Source organism: Otolemur garnettii, unplaced genomic scaffold, assembly GCF_000181295.1.
Source record: "Otolemur garnettii isolate 467f Iridium unplaced genomic scaffold, OtoGar3 scaffold00017, whole genome shotgun sequence".
Classification (NCBI taxonomy): Eukaryota; Metazoa; Chordata; class Mammalia; order Primates; family Galagidae; genus Otolemur; species Otolemur garnettii.
Window position 1 is genome coordinate 19,989,387 of NW_003852412.1, and position 18,697 is coordinate 20,008,083.

General features: G+C 37.8%; 1 pseudogene; it reads left to right on the forward strand.

Annotated features, from left to right (window-relative positions):
- Window positions 1-3,698: 3,698 nt before the first annotated feature.
- LOC100962451 lies at window positions 3,699-8,328 on the forward strand (annotated as a pseudogene).
- The last annotated feature ends 10,369 nt before the right edge of the window (window positions 8,329-18,697 follow it).

The following is an 18,697-nucleotide window of genomic DNA, read 5'->3' on the forward strand; positions in this document are numbered from 1 at the left end:
TGGTTGGATTATCTGTTCAGGGACTTACTAGATAAAAGTCAGGGTGTGGGCCTAAACTCTCAACCAGTCGTCACCTGGAGTTCTTATCCAAGCTCATCCAGGTTGTTAGCAGAATTCAGTATTTTGTGGCTTTAGAAATGAAGTCACTGTTTTCTCCCCAGCAGACTCACTCTCAACTTTCAGCCCTCAGGATTTAGCCACAAAGCCCTCTGAAAACAGCAGCTTACTTCTTCAAGTGTGCCAGGAAGGTCCCTGTTCCTCTTTTAAGGGGCTACCTGACTATGTCAGGTTCATAAAGGAAAAATCGTCATTTTGATTAACTCAAAATCACTAATTAGGAACCCTAATTATATCTGCAAAATACTTTTCTTTGCGATATTCTGTTGGTTAGAGACTAGTCACAGGCATCACTTGCACTCAACGGAAAAGGAGTACATGAGATTCTGTCTATTACCTTTAGCATGTGATGGAAGAGAAATTGCAGATTACATAAACTAGTTAATTTGACATAACTTTTTGACCTTTTAGATGGAGATTGTATAATTTTCAAGAGCTTTTCCCTTCTCCCTACATTACCCATAGAAAATATCAAATTTGAAGATGATGTTAATTCTTTCACTTTACTTATATCTATGGTCACTATTTTGTATCTACCCAAAACTTAATCAAAATCACTTGCTGATGCCCCGGGAATGTACTTTAACCATGTGTGTGTGTGCACACCTGAGAAAGAGAAAAAAGGAGTGGGGGGCGGGGGGTTATCATTTTTTCATTTTCATACTCATGTATTTTTAAAATGCTAAAAGTTATCATATGAACATGGACTGCATCCTGAAGAACTATTAATGACATCTTGACAAACACTCCTTGCAAAAGATAAAAAGTAAAAATGTTGGTTGTGAAATTAGTTTAGCATTGGACTACATACTTTTCAATTACAATGAATAGCTATTTTTCTTCAATGAATAGCTCTTATCTTTAGGAACCATAATTCTATTAGAAATACAGGTAACACAATTAACAAAGGAAAAATGTAAATCAAACTTTAGATGATAAATAAAATATGCAAATAATTGTTAATGCTAGGAATTGTCTTTGTTTTATTCTTGTAAAATTTTATGCTCAGTCTGAGGAATCTGAAGTGCAGGGATGCAGAGTAACCTCCCTGAGACCACACATCTAATATAGGGAAAGATCCAGAAACTGAGCCCAGGCAGTTTCCCTCCAGAATCTATTGGTATACATGCTATGCCATGCTAGTTTTCAAATGTAATAGTCAAGAAGTACTTTAAAACTTACAATTTGTTTGAAACTTTTAAAAGGAAAAATAAAAACTAGTTGTTTTGAAATTCTCATATTAAGCATAGCATAGCATCTTATCCTCAGTGGGTACTCAATAACTAAGAATTTTTATGTCCTCCTAGAATGCTTCACAGAACAGTTGTTCTTCTAAGAATTATCACCTGAAAATTACTGCACCATCCAGTATGTTTGGAAAGCTCTAGTCAAAATTAAAAATGGTTTCTTTTATGTAGGATGTCATAGAACCTGAAATGTGACAATGTACTAAGAAAAGGGTATAATTTGCTCTATTTTTCAAATTTATTAAATTACAGAACTTCTTCATTCAAGCTTCTACCTCCGAGAATTAACATTTGGAAAAACACATTTTCATTGTTGCTTTAAAACTGTGTATACTCTAAAGTCATTATTTTTATGTTTTTGAAGGTATTGGGCCTTGGGGAACACTATGTCATTTCAATTTGCAGTTTTTGTGCCTGATTCTTTATCCTCTGAGGGAAGAAATTTATAACCTACAGATTTACATAATAAATAGAACATGTCTGTGGCTCGTGTCTGATATTTGGTATGCTTTGTCCAAGGATTTTAGTTCCAAGCCATCGAAGCAGATTCAGGTTGATTTCAGAAGAAACGGAATGTGTTTAAAAGAGCTGGATAACTCAGAGAAGCACAGTAGAACTGGAGAACCTGGCTCAGACAATTCAAGGTGAATCTTAATATCATGCCATGGCACTGCTATCCCCCAAACAGTTCCAAAGTGCCTGCACTGCCACAACCAGCACTGTTGCTGCCTGACAGTAGACGCTACAGATGGTGCCGCTGACACACTTCTCCCTGAAATGTAATCACGTTAACTTACTCTTCTCTAGGATAAAATTTCCAGTTTCTTCTTAGTTTCACTAGCTTCTGATTCAAACTATGGGTGGTTACACTATTGGTGGTTCCAAAGACATCCCTGCAACCTAGCCAAAGGGTGGCAGGGAAATCAAGTTAGTTGACAATTTCAGATTCCAGCCTCCCATCAAAACTATGCAGTGAAGAATTCCTCAAACTCTGGGTAGGGGTTCAAGTTCTAAATAGTTAAAAGTTTGGAAATTTTTACCCTGCAGTAGCACTAAGGCCTCTGTATAAGTTGAGTTCTGTGTCTCTACAGCTGATGAGAACTTCAGCATGACCAGAGCCATCTAGAAGTTATTTCTGAAGAATTTATGATAATGCCAGTCACATAATAAATACAATAAAAAAAGTTTGTAAACTATCAATAAAATAGCATAAAATAATCTTCCTGTTGTTGCTAATGCTCAAAAAACAGAAAGACAGCCCCACATGAATCAGCACTGGGGAAGCACATTTATTTATAGAGTGTCTAGTTATTGCTGCTGTGTTTCTCACCTGGTAAAAGGTATATATGGGGGGTTGGAGGGAAGGCAAGATGGCTGACTAAAGCCAGCTTTCAGCAGAAGCTCTCATCCAGAGGGAGAAACAATGGCCAGAACCAAACCAATAGAGCAGAAGATCAGGAGCTGAGCTGAGACAGAGGATTGATGGGTTCACATTGGCCCTGCTGAGGCAAGCTGGGGCTCCAAGGAAACAAATTCAGGTACAAATCCCATCCCAAAGAGGAAGGGAATCCTTCCCCTCCCTCCCTTATGAGAGTGGCTTGCTGAGTTGTATCTACATGCAAGTAGTGAAGACCTCTTGTTTCACCAAAGGGGAGAGTAAGACTGAGGGCCAGGACTCCCTCCACAGAGAGACAGCACTGAAAGTCCAGGCAGTCTCTTGCCCAGAACAAAAGTTGAACTAATATTCTTCTTACTTTCCCCAATTCTCAATCTAACCACCCCCCCACCCCCACCCCCACCCCCGCCAACAGTCTGGAAGACTACCTCCTGCAGAATCCAGAGTGTCTGGCAGATTTTTGCTAGGCTGTGGCATTTAATGGGATTTCATGGGCTGCAGGGAAGCTACACCGAAACTATAACTTTCATAGAGGCAGGGAGTTACAAAGGGAGAGAGACTTGCCCCATGTAGGAAAGAACATAGCTCGGGACTGCACCACTGACCACTGGCACCCTGCCAACTTCTGCTACCCATGGGGCAACACCCAACAGCTCTCAGCCCACTGCTATAGCTGGTGGCCAGGGGCTTCACCCTGCCGCTCCCTGCCCAGCTCCTAGGACCCGTGGGCAGGAGTACCCCAGACAGGGGACACCAAACCCAGCAATGGCAGTGCCACCCCTGACTCCACTGTCCCACCCACTGGGGTCAAATTTGGGAGAGATACCTCCGCAATTCTGTGGAACCAGAGAGAATCTGACCTGACCTGCAGGGGTTCCAGAGGTGGAGTGTGGCCAAGGTAGACACGTGGTCTCTGAAGGAGAGAACCATACTCCGCAATGGTAACCCCCAGTTGGGTGCAGATGCAGGTGGAACACTCCCCAATTACCAATGATCATGGAGGGAATCAGTCTTGGACTCTCACCTGCAGATGGCACAGTGAGACAGCCTGGGGAGGCATTGTCTCCCCTTTGACTCAGGGGCAAATCCCTGGTGTACTTGAGTATTAGAGGAAACTAGACTGCGGCCCTACCAAGTAACCAATCACTGGGTGTGACAGTGATGCAAGGTGGGGAAAGAAGCACCGGCCCCCCTGGAATAATTCTTTTCCTGGGCGAGCCTTTCTGACTCCATGGTTCACTGGGGTGAGTCACACTTGAGCTGCTAGTGGACCCCTGCTGTCCAGTTGATGGAGACCTTTTAAACTCTCCCATTTGATCTGCACTTGTGCTGACTGGGACATTTGGTTTGGAACTCTTGATCTGGGCTGATCACCCGGGGACTCTCTAAGGTTATACCCTGGTTCTGGTATAACTCTCTGGTTATACCCTGAGGAGAGGGTTTGATTCTTCTCTCCTAGTTATTGCCTGTAGTGGGTGGGATGTCTTAATAGCTTGTATTCCTCCATAGCTGAGATTTCAACCTAAGTCACCAATTCACTAGAATTGGTCAGAGTCTAGCTAAATAAAAGACAGACCCACCTAGTCCCATCATACCAAGTGGGTCCCGAGAGTCTCAGAACTATAGTACTGAACAGAACCTTGGTAGAGCCATAGGGGGAAAGCCACAGTCACCAGTCCCAGCACTCTAATAAAGGTCTGCTTAATTACATCTCCATTAGCCCTCAATTCAATTTCACCTTACCAACCTCTCTAACCACACAGTGAAAAATAACCATGGTGCGGAATCAGCAGAAAAAACTCGGGCAACATGAATTGCTAGAGTAGATCAACTTCCTCAAGGTATAACAAAGGAGATGCAACAAAAGATCCCATCCATAAACAAATGGCTGAGATGTCAGAAGTTGAGTTCAGAATTTGGATAGAAATAAGATTAATAGAATTGAAGTAAAATTGGAATTAGAAATTCAAGGAGTAATTCAAAAGTTGTCTCAAGAATTCAATGAATTCAAAGATAAAATCACCAAAGATTTTGACAAATTGAGGCAAGAATTTGCATCCCTCAAAGACCTGAGAAACGCAGTAGAATCCCTCAGTAATAACATGGAGCAGGCAGAAGAAAGGATCTCTAATATTGAAGACAAAGCTTTTAAATGCTCCCAAACACTCAATAACAAAGAGAAATGGAGAGCAAAGATGGATCATTCCCTGAGAGAGTTGTGATACCACTCCAAAAAAGCAAACATTCGTCTTACTGGAATTCCTGAAGGTGATAAGAATGATCTGAAAGGCACAGATGCTCTACTCCAAGAGATATTAGAGGGAAACTTCCCAAACATGGCAAGAGATACTGAAATTCAGATAGCAAACAGTTTCAGAACACCAGCATGACTCAATCCAAATAAAATGTCCCCTAGACACATTGTAATTAACTTCACCAAAATTGACATGAATGAGGAAATCCTGCAAGCAGTCAGACATAAGAAAATCATAACCTACAGGGGGAAGAATATTAGAATGACTACATCTCTCTGCCAAAACTTTCCAAGCCAGAAGAGGATGATCATCAACCTTTAATCTCCTAAAACAACTTTCAGCCCAGGATCCTGTATCCAGCTAAACTGAGTTTCATTTGTGATGGAGAAGTCAAACACTAGACATTCACATGTTGAAGTTATTTGCCATAAGTAAACCAGCTCTTCAGGATATTCTCAGACCCATCCTCCATAATGACCACCACAATGCTCTACCACCAAAGTAAACTCACTAAGAAATTTTTGATCAAAACCCAACTTCCATAGTGGTGAAAGGATTAAAAATGTCTGCTGGTCTTTTGAAAAACTTCACACACAAAATACTACCAGGCTTATCAATACTGTCATAACATGAATGGCTTAAATTGTCTGCTATAGAGGCACAGGTTGGCTGACTAGATACAAAATCTCAGGCCAGATATCTGCTGCCTACAAGAATCTCATCTTATGATAAAGGATAAACCAAAATGCTCCTCAATTTATAAATGAGACCAATATGAATAATTTGATACCTTCCAGCACCATACTAGTCAGTGATTTTAATACCCCTTTGGCAGTGTTGGATAGATCCTCTAATAAGAAACTAAGCAAAGAAATTTTGGACTTAAACTTCAACATACAACAATTAAATTTAATAGACATCTACAGAATATTTCATCCTGACAAAATTAAATACACATTCTTCTCATCAGCCCATGGAACATCCTTCAAAATTGATCACATATTAGGTCACAAGGCTAACCTCAGCAAATTTAAAAGAATAAAAATTATTCCTTGTATTTTCTCAGATCATCACAGAATAAAAGTTGAACTCACTAATAACAGGAATTTGCATACTCATACAAAGGCATAGAAATGAAATAACCTTATGCTAAATGATGGCTGGGTCATAGATGAGATTAAGAAGGAAATTACCAAGTTTTTGGAACAAACTGATAATGAAATTATCAGAACCTCTGAGGTACTGCAAAGGCAGCCCTTAGAGTGAAATTTATAGCACTGCAAGCCTTCCTCAAGAGAATGGAAAGAGAGGAAGTCAACAACTTAATGGGACATCTCAAGCAACTGGAAAAGGAAGAACATTCCAATCCCAAACCCAGCAGAAGAAAAGAAATAACCAAAATTAGAATTGTATTAAATGAAATTGAAAACAAAAGCATTATTCAAAAGATCAATTACTCAAAAAGTTCGTTTTTTGAAAAGTGTAACAAAATTGATAAACCCTTGGCTTAGCCTAACCAGAAATAGAAAATTAAAATCCCTAATTTCATCAATCAGAAATGACAAAGGTAAAATAACAACAGACACATCAGAAATTAAAAAAAACTTAATGAATAATGCAAAAAACTCTATTCTTAGAAATATGAAAATCTGAATGAAATTGACCAATACTTGGAAGTATGCTACCTTCCTGGACTTAGCCAGAAAGAATTAGAAATGTTGAACAGACTGATGTCAAGTACTGAAATAGCATCAACTATATGAAATCCCCCCAAAAAGAGTCCAGGCCCAGTTAGCTTCAAATCAGAATTCTACCAAACCTTTAAAGAGGGACTAAAACCTATATTACATAACCTTTTCCAAAGCAGAGAAAAAGAAGGAATACTTCTGAACACATTTTATAAAGCAAATATTACCCTGATCCCCAAACCAGGAAAAGACCCAAGAAGAAAAGAAAATTATAGACCAATATCTTTAGTGAATATAAATACAAAAATATTTAATAAGATCCTAGCAAATAGAATCCAGCAACACACCAAGCAAATTATATGCCATGACTAAGTTGGTTTTATCCCAGGGTCTCAAGGATGGCTCAATATATGTAAATCTACAAATATAGTACATCACATAAACAAAATAAAAAACAAAGACCATATGATTCTCTCAATTGATGCAGAAAAAGTTTTTGGTAATATTCAGCATCCTTTCATGATCAGAACACTTAAGAAAATAGGTATAGAAGGGATATTTCTTAAACTGATAGAGGCCATCTATAGCAAACCCACAGTCAATATCATATTGTATTGGAAGCAGTTAAATTGAAATCATTTCCACTCAGATCAGCAACCAGGCAAGGTTGCCCATTGTGACCACTGCTTTATAAAATTGTAATGGAAGTCTTAGCCATTGCAATCAGGCAAGAGAAGGTGATTAAAGATAGCCAAATAGGAAAAAGGAGATCAAGCTCTTACTCTTCGCAGACGATACAATTTTATATCTGGAAAACCCCAGGGACTCAACTACAGAGTGATCAAGGGAGACAGCAACATCTCAGGATACAAAATCAACACTCATAAATCTTTAGCTTTTCTATACACCAACAATAGTCAAGCTGAAAAAACAGTCAAGGACTCCATTCCTTTTACAGTAGTACCAAAGAAGATGAAATATTTGGGAGTTTACCTAACAAAGGACGTGAAAGATTTCTATAAAGAGAACTATGAAACTCTGAGAAAAGAAATAGCTGAAGATGTTAACAAATGAAAAAACTTACTATGCTCATGGCTGGAAAGAATCAACATTGTTAAAATGTCCATACTCCCCAAAGCAATATACAGTTCTAATGCAATCCCTTTAAAGCACCATGTAAGCAAAAATCAGAAGAGCTCAAGGATAAGAATCAGATCTTAGAGGCCATCACCAAGCAGTTGCACCAGAAGTTGACAGAAACTCAGGGAGAGCTGAAGGACCTGACCCAGAAGGTAGAGCTGTTGCAGGAGTTTCAAGACAACTATCTGGCAATTTTGGAGAGCAAAGGCTTCATCCCAGCTTTAGACAATGAGGCCCTGGCATCACAGCAAGAAGCCACAACAGATCACACCAACTCTATATTGTTGTTAGAAACTTTGAAATATGAACTGAAGCTTTTTAACAAAACAGCCAAAAAACAGATGGAGGAGTTACAGGCCTTAAAGGTAAAGTTGAAAATGAAAGAAGAAAGGGCCCAATTTCTAGAACAGCATCCTTTATTTAACTGTCGACTAAATTATTTTACAGCAACCATTAAAGCAATGGAGCAGCTGTTGAAAATGTGATAAAAATCAAAGGGCTAGATGGCTGCCTCTTGGCGATAAACTCTCAGAGGAAGCCATATAGGACATCTTGGCCATAATTTTCTGGGACTCACCATCTCCAAAGTGAAAACAGTAGAATCAAGGACAATTTATGCTGGAGTGGTGGTTCCCCTTTTAAGCAAGTTTTCCCAACCTTCAGATGTGTCAGCCCTCCTAAGCCTTATGTAGATAATTGAGGCCTACAAGAGTGGGATCTGGAAGCTTGGATTGACCTCCTCGGGCAACCACTTGATTCTATCACACCATTAGAATTAGAGGACTAAACCAGCCTCAGCTAGAGGATCTAAAATGTCACTTTCAAATTTTTGAGAAGAAACCTTAATTTCAGTGGAGCACAGGTACTCTGGGGGCAGCATTATTAAGGAGCCAAGCCGTCTGTTTCTAACTTAGAGCACATTCTGTCCCATCTTGGGTTTCCATAACTCATTATTAATTTATGAACTTAAAGTTGCTTGATGTGTTTTTTGGCTTAGTAAATGGGGTTAAGGTATAGATAGTTATAACATGTACTTGAAACAACACACCTTCAAGCTCTTAATGTAATTCATTTCTGGTTTTTTAAAGTGCTTTAAAAGTAAACGTAAGCAAAGCTTACACTTTCTCTGATTTTTGCTTACATTTTTGCTTTCATACTTTAAAGACCCCCCCAAGATAATATTTAATTTTATATGGAGTTAGAAGAAAACTTGATTAGCCACGACATTACTCAGAAATAAAAACAAAGCAGGAGGAATCATGCTACCAGACCTCAGACTATACTATAAATCCATAATGATCAAAACAGCATGGTACTGGCACAAAAACAGGTAGATTTATGGAACAGAATAGAGAACCAAGAGATGAAGCGAGATCCTTATCGTCATTTGATCTTTGATAAGCCAATCAAAAACATTCAGCAGGGAAAAGATTCCCTATTTAGCAAATGGTGCTGGGTGAAATGGCTGGTGACATGCAGAAGACTGAAATTGGACCTACACTTTTCGCCATTAACAAAGATATATTCACACTGAATAAAATTTTTAAACTTAAGACATAAAACTATAAAAATACTAGAAGAAAGTGCAAGGAAAACACTTGAAGAAATTGACCTGGGACAATATTTTATGAGGAGGATCCCCCCCCAGGCAATTGAAGCGACACCAAAAATACATTACTGGGATCTGATTAAATTAAAAAGCTTCTGCACAGCCAAGAACATAGTATGTAAAGCAAGCAGACAGCCCTCAGAATGGGAGAGGATATTTGCAGGTTATGTCTATGACAAAGTTTTAATAACCAGAATCCACAGAGAACTCAAACATATTAGCAGGAAAAGAACAAGTGATCCTCATCTGGGAAAAGGATTTGAAGAGAAACTTCACTGAAGAAGACAGGTGCATGGCCTACAGACATATGAAAAAATGCTTATAATCCTTAAACATTAAAGAAATGTAAGTCAAAACCACTCAGAGATATCATCTAACTCCACTTAGATTAGCCCACATCACAAAATTCAAAACCAGAGTGGCACCTGTGGCTCAAAGGAGTAGGGCACCGGCACCATATGCCAGAGGTGGTGGGTTAAAACCCAGCCCTGGCCAAAAACTGCAAAAAAAGAAAAAAAAAGATATTTGCATCTTTGCACCAGAAAGTTTATTGCAGCCCAATTCATAATTGCTAAGTCATAGAAGAAACTCAAGTGCCTGTTGACCAACGAATGGACTAATAAATTGTGGTATATGTACAGGTGGAATATTATGTAGCCTTAAAAAAGATGGAGACTCTCCCTCTTTTATGTTTACATGGATGGAGTTGGAACATATTCCTCTTAGCAAAGTATCTCAAGGATGGAAGAAAAAGTATCCAGTGTACTCAGTCCTACTATGAAACCAATATATAAGCACCTTCCATATGAAAGCTATAACCCAACAGCAGCCCAAGATGAAAGGGAAAGAGGAGAGGGAGGATAGGGGAGAGAGGGAAGAATAGGTGGAGGGACGGTAATTGGTGGGACCACACCTATGGTGCATTTTACAAGGGTGTATGTGAAATCTACTAAGTGTAGAATATAAATGTCTTAACACCGTAACTAAGAAAATGTGGTGAAGGCTATGTTAACCAGGTTGATGAAAGATTTCAAATTGTATATAAAAACAGCACATTGTACCCAATTAATGTACACAGCTATGATTTAATTTTAAAAAGAGGGCATATATGAATTGCATTTACATAACCAACAGAGACAAAGGCCCTCAATGCCAGACTTCATCTCTCTGATGGCTATGGATTGCCCTCACTTCCAGCCCACCATCTCCTTTTTGAAGGAGTCTATGGAATTCTGTGAGAATCTCTTGTACTGAATTCCATACACATACAGCATTTGTACATTTATCGAGGAGGCCTAAGACCTATAACAGCAGCCAGAAGTGTCCTACACGTATTTGTGCCTCAACATATTATTGTAAACTACAGCTATAATCAAGTGATAAGCCCCCAAAGATTTATCTTCTAGCTTATCTGTGCTTTGGGAAAACACAGTACATTTTCTACCATCATCTCCTACCCCAAAGTAGAGCTCATGATAAATTGATGCTTATGCCCAAACATCTAAAACTGGGGCATGAGTCCAGGGGAGTATGGCCTGGTCACGTGAATTAGAAATTCCACATCCTAAATCTATTGCCCTTTAGTCTGGACACAATAATTTTTATCTTCCTTAATTTTTTTTATTTCAAAGACGGGGTACACATGTTTTGGTTACATAATTTGCTTTTGTACATTTAAGTCAAAGTTATCCTCATTTAGGTTTTTATGATTGTTTATTGTTGAAAACTCAGAGTAGCAATCATGAAACACATCACACAATAATTCATTAGCAAAATCTTTTAGGATCAGAGTAGATTTTTGGCAGGGAATACAAATTTTGAAAAGTAATTTTCCCATAGCAAGAGGGACTATGGAGGATTGGTGACTGTTTTTCTCTGCTGAAGAGAGAAAACAAAGAATTTAGTCACTCCAAGAAAAAAGCCATGAGTGCAGCCATCTCGGGGACTTCTCTTCACATAGCATTCTAGTGACTTCCCCTTCTGGGTACCTTCCCAAAAGATGCTGCCCGTGGGTTGCTGGATTTGTAGGGTATAGCATTTGAACTTAATTTCCATCATCTTGAGCAGGACGAAAAATAGATCCATGTTGAAAAAAATGCCATAAATTTTCTCTTTTAAAACATCTCAAATGCCAGGCATAGCTCTCAGGAAAACAGGGTAGTTGTGTACTCTGAGGGCAATTATTATTAAACCCATTCATAAGACACCAAGGTATCTAATGTGCACTACATTTATCACTACTATTTTGTGTTATACTCTCAAAAGGAAAATTTCCTATAAAACAACACAAAGTCTCCTGTCTTTATGTGTGTAGGCTCCATGGGACCCTCATTATAGAAGAATTGTGTTCTGGAAGCATTATGCACATGAATATACACACACATGCACTTCTGCTTTTGATGGCTATCTTCTCTAATGCCAGATTATAACATCGCCTAATATTACTGATTTTCATTCAGAGCCTCCCTCTTCAGCAAACTTCTTTATTCCACACTCAGAAAGTGACCCTCAACTTCACAAGCTCTTTGCCAAATGTTAGAGACTGTGCTTCCTGTAGTTCACAGGTAAATCATAACCTCATGCCTGATACTACAGGAAAATGCCCACTCCGTAAAATCCAGCTTCCTGATCCCACTTAGGAATAAAAATATAGAGATGGGACAGACTGTCCTTTCTACTAAGCTATCTCCCTTCATTGTCCCTGAAAGCAACACACTCAAAAGTACAATACAAGAAAAACTTTGCTGAATACAAAGGGAAATTTTTAAGCCATTAAAGTATAATAAGGGAAAAATTAAAGCTGTTCTTAAAACTTTTCTCAATCTAAGGGTCTATGATGCTTCCTTGTGCCAGGGTGGCCCTGAGTTTCAATGCAAAGTCCCACAATCACTTCACTCTCCCACCCCTGTGCACACAGATTCTCTCTCCACTTGGTGCTGGTGTGACACGGGTGGGAGATGGGAGTGGATTGGTGGCAACAGCAATGCAAGATTGTCTTTGTTCTCTCGTCACTGCTCTTTTTTTGACATAATGTTAAAATCAGGTAGTACAGTCATTCACCTGATAATCTGATTATTCTGAAGGTGCTTGCTTGCATGGATTGTTGCTGGATTTGGTGTTTGTACAAAGGGAGAATTCCTGGAGGTCTCTATGACCATCTTGCTCTGCCTGTTCTCTGGCAAAATTATTTTTTAACATATCACCAACTCTGAAATTCCCTTGGCTTGTGCATGAAATAATTCAGACTATTATTATTTAAAGTCAAGTTTAAAGTATTTCCTCCTTCCTCCATAGGCTGCCAGAATAAGAAGAAAACCTTATAGGCCACTTAATTGACCTTCATTTTGAAATTAGCCAGAAATGGAGGATATTATCTCTGTCCTGTTTTTTTTGAAATAGTAGTATTGTCACTTCTTTATTTTTTCATACAGTAAGTTAAAAATTGCTCATGCAAGGCCAAGAGCCAGTGTACAGATAATAAATGTCCAATGGAGATGAAAGCAGTGATAATTTTTTGCAACAACAGAGAAAAATGACCGTGTCTATCTATAATAACTAAATGAGTTTATCAAACTTTTCTATTAACTGGGTCTCAGAGAGAATTATTGCACACATATTATCTCTATTTATATTCCAAATTACTAAAAAATCGGAAAAGATTACTTCTCAAATAGTTTCTTTATTTGATTGATAACTTCTGGCTAAATAATTAGCTGAAATAATTTCAAATCTACTCTCTCATGTCTTGTTTACTTAAGATTTATTATTTCATTCCTTTTCTATTGTAAAGTTATGAATTAGAGAATACGGTTAAATTTGTTCCATAGTTAAAAGATGAGACACATTTTTGGTTTTTCTAAATGTAATGTAATAAAAGCAGAAAATAGAAATTCTAAAACTAAATGAAAACAAACAGGCACATGCTATTACAAATCAGTAAGCTAATATTTATAAAATCCCTGGAAATCAAGTGCATTGTCTAGTCACTAGCATGTCTGGTCACAAAAAGAAATTTATAATTCAAATTAATAGAATGTATAATGCCAATTTTAAAACATAGGACTGTATGATATGTAAAAATGTGGTGTTGAGCTAAATCACATTGAAATTTTCATGTAGTTATGAATGCTAGATCCTGCATGGTCTGAGTTCAAATCCCAGGTCTACCGTTAACTACTTCAGGTCTTGGCAAGTGAGCTCTCTGTGCCCAAGCTTTCCCTTCTGTGAAACAAATTTTATAATTGTTATATAAGTTTGTATATCATGTGCATTGACAAAGTACCAAGTCTCAGCGCTTGTGGCTTAAGCAGCTAAGGTGCCAGCCACATACACCTGAGCTGGCCGGTTTGAATCCAGCCCGGGTCTGCTGAGCAACAATGACAGCTGCAACCAAAAAAGAGCTGAGTGTTGTGGTGGGCACCTATAGTCCCAGCTACTTGGGAGGCAGAGGTAGGAGAATCTCTTGAGCCCAGGAGCTGGAGGTTGCTGTGAGCTGTGATGCCACAGCACTTTACCCAGGGTGATAGCTTGAGGCTCTGTCTCAAAATAAAAAAAAAAAAAGAAAAAGAAAAAGTACCGGGGAGCTAGGAATACTCTGTAAGTATTTTGTTGTCATAACTTTTTGTTATTGTTTGCATTTGTAATACTATAAGAGAACAGAACATAATATTAAATAAACTTTTACAAAGGAACATTCATGATTCACCTTTCTTTAAACTCTCAGAAAATACAGTCTATGAAAAAATACATCAATAATGACAGATTTTTGGTCAGACTAGCCACTGCAATACCAGTCATGCCCTGGCCCACACTGCTGATCTCAACCCTGTGCATTGAGAGGCCACCAAGACCAGTCACGCCGTGGCCCACACCACTGATCCCTGTGCATTGAGAGGCCACCAAGACCTGTCATGCAGTGGCCCACATCCCTGATCCCTGTGCTTTAAGAGGCCACACAGGAGGATTGCTTGAGCCCAAGAGTTTGAGACCAGCCTGGGTAACATAGAATGATCCTACCTCTACATAAAATAAAAAATTAGGTGAACACGATGACGTTCAGATATAGTCCCAGCTACTCCAATAGCTGAGGCAGGAGGATCTCCTGAGCCCAGGAATTTGGGGTTATAGCAAGCTAAGATGGAACCATTACTCTCCAATCTGCACAACAAACTGAGACTTTGTCTCTTAAAAAAAAAAAAAAAGTTACCAAGAACAATTCACTGTTATAACCAAAACAGGGAGTGCTACTGTGCTGAGTCAGGAAGATTATGGTATTTTTCTGATCACTGACTCAAACACTTTCCCCTTTTCAACTCATCCTACTTTCTAATTTATACAATACTGTCTTCTTGCGTGTCAGCCTCCAAGTCTATCTTCTCGGGAAGCCTCGAGTAATCACTACTCCTCTTTGCACAGCAAGTCACTCTCCTCATTTGAATCCATACTACACCTGTTTTCTCTACTACCCACTTCCCCCTTATCCTGAGCAGCCTTTTACTATCAGTTAAATTCTCATATCCCTGTTTATGTTGCCACTAGAGGTTTCTTAAATTCAGATATTCATCCAGCACATTATAACCTCACCAACATGTATTACTCCATAAAGAACGGAAAGAGTGTTAAGAAGATAATCCCCTCACTTTTTATGTTAAAAAAGCCTATAGTTGTCAGTTTTAACGTAAATCACAAAGTCACTGAAAATGGCTTGATATTTGCTAGACAATCAGTGGTAATAATGATGTGCTTAAAATAAAAACACTATCCTCTGTTACATACTCTGAAGAGTGAGAGCAAACATGAAATGAGGGGAAAAAATCAGCCAATTATTTTAATATTCACTTTTAAATAACCAAATTTATTGTATTTTCAAATTATTACAAAGAAATTCTAGTTGAATTTTCCTCAGATATTTCTGCTGGCTTCTTGAAATGACGGATAGATGGCAGCCGGTAAAATTATGCTCGGCTTGTAAGTAGTGTTCTGCCTTTCTGTCATTCAGCCATTAAATGTCCCAGACCCAGGTGACAGACTCAGCAAAACACATCTAGTATTATATCAAAGGCTGTCATTCTCCTTGCCAAGGGCCTTACCATAAAGGGTGTCTGAGTTCGGGCAAGCCACTGAAATTCAATCAAAGTAGAGAGTGTGTATTGGGAGATGAGGATGGTGGGGATCAGAGGGGCCAGGAGGTTGGAATTTTATGCCAGCTGCACAAGTTAGGGATAAGTGTCTCATAGAAATCATAAAAATAGTTCCCCCATTTAATTAGAAATGAAAAAAACACATTTTTACAGTATTGTAAATGTGTATAATATATATGTACCACTGAACCATCATTATTCAAAAATGTAGATTCACGTGAAACAGCATAATAATGAGTGAGAAGATAAAATAGAGCAGTGTAAGAATTCAAAAAGTCCAACAGTGGCACTAAATGGGATTTCAGTATGATAAAGGCAGCATTCTCATAAATACAGTTGCGATTTTTCTTTCATATTTTTAAGTAAATATATTCAGAAAACTTCGGGTGAGTCGTTTGGAGAAAAATTAAAATTACACATATAAATCAAACTTCCAAGAAAATAAACTAAAAATAGAGCAAAAATTTAATGCAAAGAAACAAAACTATAAAAAATTAGAAGAAAATGTGATAAAATTCCCTTATAAATTTAGAATGGGAACTCATTTCTAAGACCCATAAAAGAAAATATATATAATTTTAAATAAAAAAGTATCATGCAGGCATGATACAAAAAGAAAAAGAATAAAGTCAAAGGTGAGTAACAAACAAGAAATTTAGTATAAACCAAAAAGTATAGAAGGCAAATGCAAAGTCACTAATATTAATAACAGATTACTTGAAAATAAAAGCTAATTGCAGAGGAATTTTTCAAGCCATCTACATTAAAATTTTCAATAAGTAGCTAGACATATAGGACAAACCTCGAAACAGAAGTAAATATTTCAGACATAGGTAGGTTTCATCTGCATAAGGATAATTGATGAAGATAAGGGAATTGATGAGACAGAGAATACAGAAAGTAATGAACTCATCCTAAGAAAAACATAGTATTTTCCAAGAGTAGGAAGATAAAATAGTTCTATGAAAAAGGCAAGTAATGTACTCAGAGTTAAAAAGAAAGGAAGGCAGTGCCTTCTGGTGCTATGGGCTCTAAAGGGTCGGTTTCTCTAAGGAGGTGGAGGAAGAAGAATGCTTTGTTGAATTCCATTGTTCAGGAGTATTTCCATGAAACCTTAACATGTGCGTGTATGCAGAATATTACATACCTGTATACGCATGTATTCATGCAATATACATTTCAATAAGGGTAAATATGAATCAGGAAGCTCATTGTTTACTAGATACTCTAATAAATCATTTAGTTCCACAATATAATAACAAGATGTATTGGACAAATTTCCATGGCCTTAATTTTTTCACCCTAACTTGTGCTGTGGAAAGCTAAGACTCAGTTGCTGTTGACTTTGGCATCACCATTTGAAAGATAATAAGGCTGACCCTTTCTGAGAACATTAGGAAAACGGCCAGATTTCTCACTAATGCATGTAATGGGAAAACTAGCTCACAAACTTCCTTGTACACTCACTTAGGGTCCGTGCAAGGTTGTTATTGTTAATTAGTAGTACTTTAACCAAAAGATGAAACATTCATTTACAGCAAAAAGAGTTTATTACAGTCAATGTTTTATCATTCTTCATTATTCCAATTAGTTTAATAGAGGTTACAGGTTTCAAGGAATAAAATTGGTGATTTTTTTCCCATTGCCTTTTTTCAAGTAGGCCCTGTTACAATCCCATCTCACTATAGTCTCTGCCCTAAACAACAGATAAGAATAACAAAACAATTCAGACAAGCATAATTTTAATTATAAATATTTCAAACACTATTTTATGTAGAATATTAAAGAGCTCACATTTCAATTTTTTTCTAATCTTTCCTTTGTACTGATTTCTTAAAAGAAAACAATTCACATTATAAAGTGGAATTTTTTATTCAGCTTTTTCAAAATGGAAAAGAAAGCATAAGATCAACATGTCTATGTCATGCATATCTACTCTGCCACTGTTTAGATTTTAAAAACCATTTTTAGCCTGAAATGAAACATTTTCATAGAAATTTTTTAAGGTGGCTTTTTAAAATAGTTCTGATACTTTTATATGTATGGTAGAAGAGGGCTCACTTTTCAATAAATTTTATAGGCACTGAAAAATCCTTTTGCGAGAGTATAATCAATGCTTAGACAATGGAGAATATGTGGACAGATCTAGTTCAGAATTCAGTACTTAAAAAATATGAATGTGGGCTCGGCACCTGTGGCTCAAGTGGCTAAGGCACCAGCCACATACACCTAAGGTGGCAGGTTCAAATCCAGCCCAGGCCCACCAAAACAACAATGACGGCTGCAACCAAAAAACAGCCGGGTGTTGTGGCAGGCACCTGTGGTCCCAGCTACTTGGGAGACTGATGCAGAAGACTCACTTGAGCCCAGGAGTTGGAGGTTGCTGTGAGCTGTGATACCATGGCACTCTACCCAGGGGAATAGCTTGAGGCTCTGTCTCAAAAAAAAAAAAAAAAAATGAGTGTGGCCAATGTAAGGGGGTTCAGCATGCACCCTGAGTGAAGGGCTCAACAACTTGAACTTTACTTTGGAAGTGAGAACAATGTAACCTAAAAATTTGTACCCTCATATTAATTTGAAATTTAAAAAAGAAAAATATATACAAACCTTTAATTATTTTTCTTTCTCCTTGCTGCTCTTTTTCTTGTTTACTCTCTTGTGTTCTCCAAATTTTTTTTTCAAAATTCATTGCTCTTATGAATCATACTATCATTCTTTCTGCTAATAAAGCTAGAAACTCTGAGATCAGCTAAGAAAACTCTTCTTTAGCTCACTCCAGTTAGGTACCATGTTTCAACGACTCATTATCTGAAATAGCCCTAAGGTTAAGCCCATCTTGTCTTTCCTGAGTTTCCCCTTACTCCACCACCTTCATCACTCCTGCTGTGATTTCTTCTTGCACAGGTGCTAAATTCATCTTCTAAAAATGTAATTTTCATCGTATCTCCTAATTCAGAAATTAGGTTTTTCATGTGTGAACAAATAATAGTTTCTGTCATCCACGTAATGCTCCACATTTTTCAAAATATTGCATTATATATCACTTCACTTTTATCTTTACTAAAGAAAATACACATTGTTGACCTTGCTCTACAAATGAGAAAG